The sequence below is a fragment of the Rattus norvegicus genome, chromosome 5 (genome assembly GCF_036323735.1).
Source record: "Rattus norvegicus strain BN/NHsdMcwi chromosome 5, GRCr8, whole genome shotgun sequence".
Lineage (NCBI taxonomy): Eukaryota > Metazoa > Chordata > Mammalia > Rodentia > Muridae > Rattus > Rattus norvegicus.
This window is the reverse complement of record NC_086023.1, coordinates 21,194,511-21,198,662: the sequence shown is the minus strand read 5'-3', so window position 1 is coordinate 21,198,662 and position 4,152 is coordinate 21,194,511.

Genomic DNA, 4,152 nt, shown 5'->3' with positions numbered 1-4,152 from the left:
TGGAGCACGTGTCTCTTTTATATGTTGAGGCATCTTTTGGGTATATGCCCAAGAGAGGTATAGCTGGATCCTCAGGCAGTTCAATGTCCAATTTTCTGAGGAACCTCCAGACTGATTTCCAGAATGGTTTTACCAGTCTGCAATCCCACCAACAATGGAGGAGTGTTCCTCTTTCTCCACATCCTCGCCAGCATCTGCTGTCACCTGAGTTTTTGACCTTAGCCATTCTCACTGGTGTGAGGTGAAATCTCAGGGTTGTTTTGATTTGCATTTCCCTTATGACTAAAGATGTTGAACATTTCTTTAGGTGTTTCTCAGCCATTCGGCATTCCTCAGCTGTGAATTCTTTGTTTAGCTCTGAACCCCATTTTTTAATAGGGTTATTTGTTTCCCTGCGGTCTAACTTCTTGAGTTCTTTGTATATTTTGGATATAAGGCCTCTATCTGTTGTAGGATTGGTAAAGATCTTTTCCCAATCTGTTGGTTGCCGTTTTGTCCTAACCACCGTGTCCTTTGCCTTACAGAAGCTTTGCAGTTTTATGAGATCCCATTTGTCGATTCTTGATCTTAGAGCATAAGCCATTGGTGTTTTGTTCAGGAAATTTTTTCCAGTGCCCATGTGTTCCAGATGCTTCCCTAGTTTTTCTTCTATTAGTTTGAGTGTGTCTGGTTTGATGTGGAGGTCCTTGATCCACTTGGACTTAAGCTTTGTACAGGGTGATAAGCATGGATCGATCTGCATTCTTCTACATGTTGCCCTCCAGTTGAACCAGCACCATTTGCTGAAAATGCTATCTTTTTTCCATTGGATGGTTTTGGCTCCTTTGTCAAAAATCAAGTGACCATAGGTGTGTGGGTTCATTTCTGGGTCTTCAATTCTATTCCATTGGTCTATCTGTCTGTCTCTGTACCAATACCATGCAGTTTTTATCACTATTGCTCTGTAATACTGCTTGAGTTCAGGGATAGTGATTCCCCCTGAAGTCCTTTTATTGTTGAGGATAGCTTTAGCTATCCTGGGTTTTTTGTTATTCCAGATGAATTTGCAAATTGTTCTGTCTAACTCTTTGAAGAATTGGATTGGTATTTTGATGGGGATTGCATTGAATCTGTAGATTGCTTTTGGTAAAATGGCCATTTTTACTATATTAATCCTGCCAATCCATGAGCATGGGAGATCTTTCCATCTTCTGAGGTCTTCTTCAATTTCTTTCCTCAGTGTCTTGAAGTTCTTATTGTACAGATCTTTTACTTGCTTGGTTAAAGTCACACCGAGGTACTTTATATTATTTGGGTCTATTATGAAGGGTGTCGTTTCCCTAATTTCTTTCTCGGCTTGTTTCTCTTTTGTATAGAGGAAGGCAACTGATTTATTTGAGTTAATTTTATACCCAGCCACTTTGCTGAAGTTGTTTATCAGCTTTAGTAGTTCTCTGGTGGAACTTTTGGGATCACTTAAATATACTATCATGTCATCTGCAAATAGTGATATTTTGACTTCTTCTTTTCCGATCTGTATCCCCTTGATCTCCTTTTGTTGTCTGATTGCTCTGGCTAGAACTTCAAGAACTATATTGAATAAGTAGGGAGAGAGTGGGCAGCCTTGTCTAGTCCCTGATTTTAGTGGGATTGCTTCGAGTTTCTCTCCATTTAGTTTAATGTTAGCAACTGGTTTGCTGTATATGGCTTTTACTATGTTTAGGTATGGGCCTTGAATTCCTATTTTTTCCAGGACTTTTATCATGAAGGGGTGTTGAATTTTGTCAAATGCTTTCTCAGCATCTAATGAAATGATCATGTTGTTTTGTTCTTTCAGTTTGTTTATATGATGGATCACGTTGATGGTTTTCCGTATATTAAACCATCCCTGCATGCCTGGGATGAAGCCTACTTGATCATGGTGGATGATTGTTTTGATGTGCTCTTGAATTCGGTTTGCCAGAATTTTATTGAGTATTTTTGCGTCGATATTCATAAGGGAAATTGGTCTGAAGTTCTCTTTCTTTGTTGTGTCTTTGTGTGGTTTAGGTATAAGAGTAATTGTGGCTTCGTAGAAGGAATTCGGTAGTGCTCCATCTGTTTCAATTTTGTGGAATAGTTTGGATAATATTGGTATGAGGTCTTCTATGAAGGTTTGATAGAATTCTGCACTAAACCCGTCTGGACCTGGGCTCTTTTTGGTTGGAAGACCTTTAATGACTGCTTCTATTTCCTTAGGAGTTATGGGGTTGTTTAACCGGTTTATCTGTTCCTGATTTAATTTCGATACCTGGTATCTGTCTAGGAAATTGTCCATTTCCTGAAGATTTTCAAATTTTGTTGAATATAGGTTTTTATAGTAAGATCTGATGATTTTTTGAATTTCCTCTGAATCTGTAGTTATGTCTCCCTTTTCATTTCTGATTTTGTTAATTTGGACGCACTCTCTGTGTCCTCTCGTTAGTCTGGCTAAGGGTTTATCTATCTTGTTGATTTTCTCAAAGAACCAACTTTTGTTTCTGTTGATTCTTTCTATGGTCCTTTTTGTTTCTACTCGGTTGATTTCAGCTCTGAGTTTGATTATTTCCTGCCTTCTACTCCTCCTGGGTGTATTTGCTTCTTTTTGTTCTAGAGCTTTTAGGTGTGCTGTCAAGCTGCTGACATATGCTCTTTCCTGTTTCTTTCTGCAGGCACTCAGCGCTATGAGTTTTCCTCTTAGCACAGCTTTCATTGTGTCCCATAAGTTTGGGTATGTTGTACCTTCATTTTCATTAAATTCTAAAAAGTTTTTAATTTCTTTCTTTATTTCTTCCTTGACCAGGTTATCATTGAGTAGAGCATTGTTCAATTTCCACGTATATGTGGGCATTCTTCCCTTATTGTTATTGAAGACCAGTTTTAGGCCGTGGTGGTCGGATAGCATGCATGGGATTATCTCTATCTTTCTGTACCTGTTGAGGCCCGTTTTTTGACCAATTATATGGTCAATTTTGGAGAAAGTACCATGAGGAGCTGAGAAGAAGGTATATCCTTTTGCTTTAGGATAGAATGTTCTATAAACATCCGTTAAGTCCATTTGGCTCATGACTTCTCTTAGTCTGTCGACATCACTGTTTAATTTCTGTTTCCATGATCTGTCCATTGATGAGAGTGGGGTGTTGAAGTCTCCCACTATTATTGTGTGAGGTGCAATGTGTGTTTTGAGCTTTAGTAAGGTTTCTTTTACATATGTAGATGCCCTTGTATTTGGGGCATAGATATTTAGGATTGAGAGTTCATCTTGGTGGATTTTTCCTTTGATGAATATGAAGTGTCCTTCCTTATCTTTTTTGATGACTTTTAGTTGGAAATTGATTTTATTTGATATTAGAATGGCTACTCCAGCTTGCTTCTTCTGACCATTTGCTTGGAAAGTTGTTTTCCAGCCTTTCACTCTGAGGTAGTGTCTGTCTTTGTCTCTGAGGTGTGTTTCCTGTAGGCAGCAGAATGCGGGTCCTCATTGCGTATCCAGTTTGTTAATCTATGTCTTTTTATTGGGGAGTTGAGGCCATTGATATTGAGAGATATTAAGGAATAGTGATTATTGCTTCCCTTTATATTCATATTTGGATGTGAGGTTATGTTTGTGTGCTTTCATTCTCTTTGTTTTGTTGCCAAGACGATTAGTTTCTTGCTTCTTCTAGGGTATAGCTTGCCTCCTTATGTTGGGCTTTACCATTTATTATCCTTTGTAGTGCTGGATTTGTAGAAAGATATTGTGTAAATTTGGTTTTGTCATGGAATATCTTGGTTTCTCCATCAATGTTAATTGAGAGTTTTGCTGTATACAGTAACCTGGGCTGGCATTTGTGTTCTCTTAGGGTCTGTATGACATCAGTCCAGGATCTTCTGGCCTTCATAGTTTCTGGCGAGAAGTCTGGAGTGATTCTGATAGGTCTCCCTTTATATGTTACTTGACCTTTTTCCCTTACTGCTTTTAATATTCTTTCTTTATTTTGTGCGTTTGGTGTTTTGACAATTATGTGACGGGAGGTGTTTCTTTTCTGGTCCAATCTATTTGGAGTTCTGTAGGCTTCTTGTATGTCTATGGGTATCTCTTTTTTTAGGTTAGGGAAGTTTTCTTCTATGATTTTGTTGAAGATATTTACAGGTCCTTTGAGCTGGGAGTCTTCA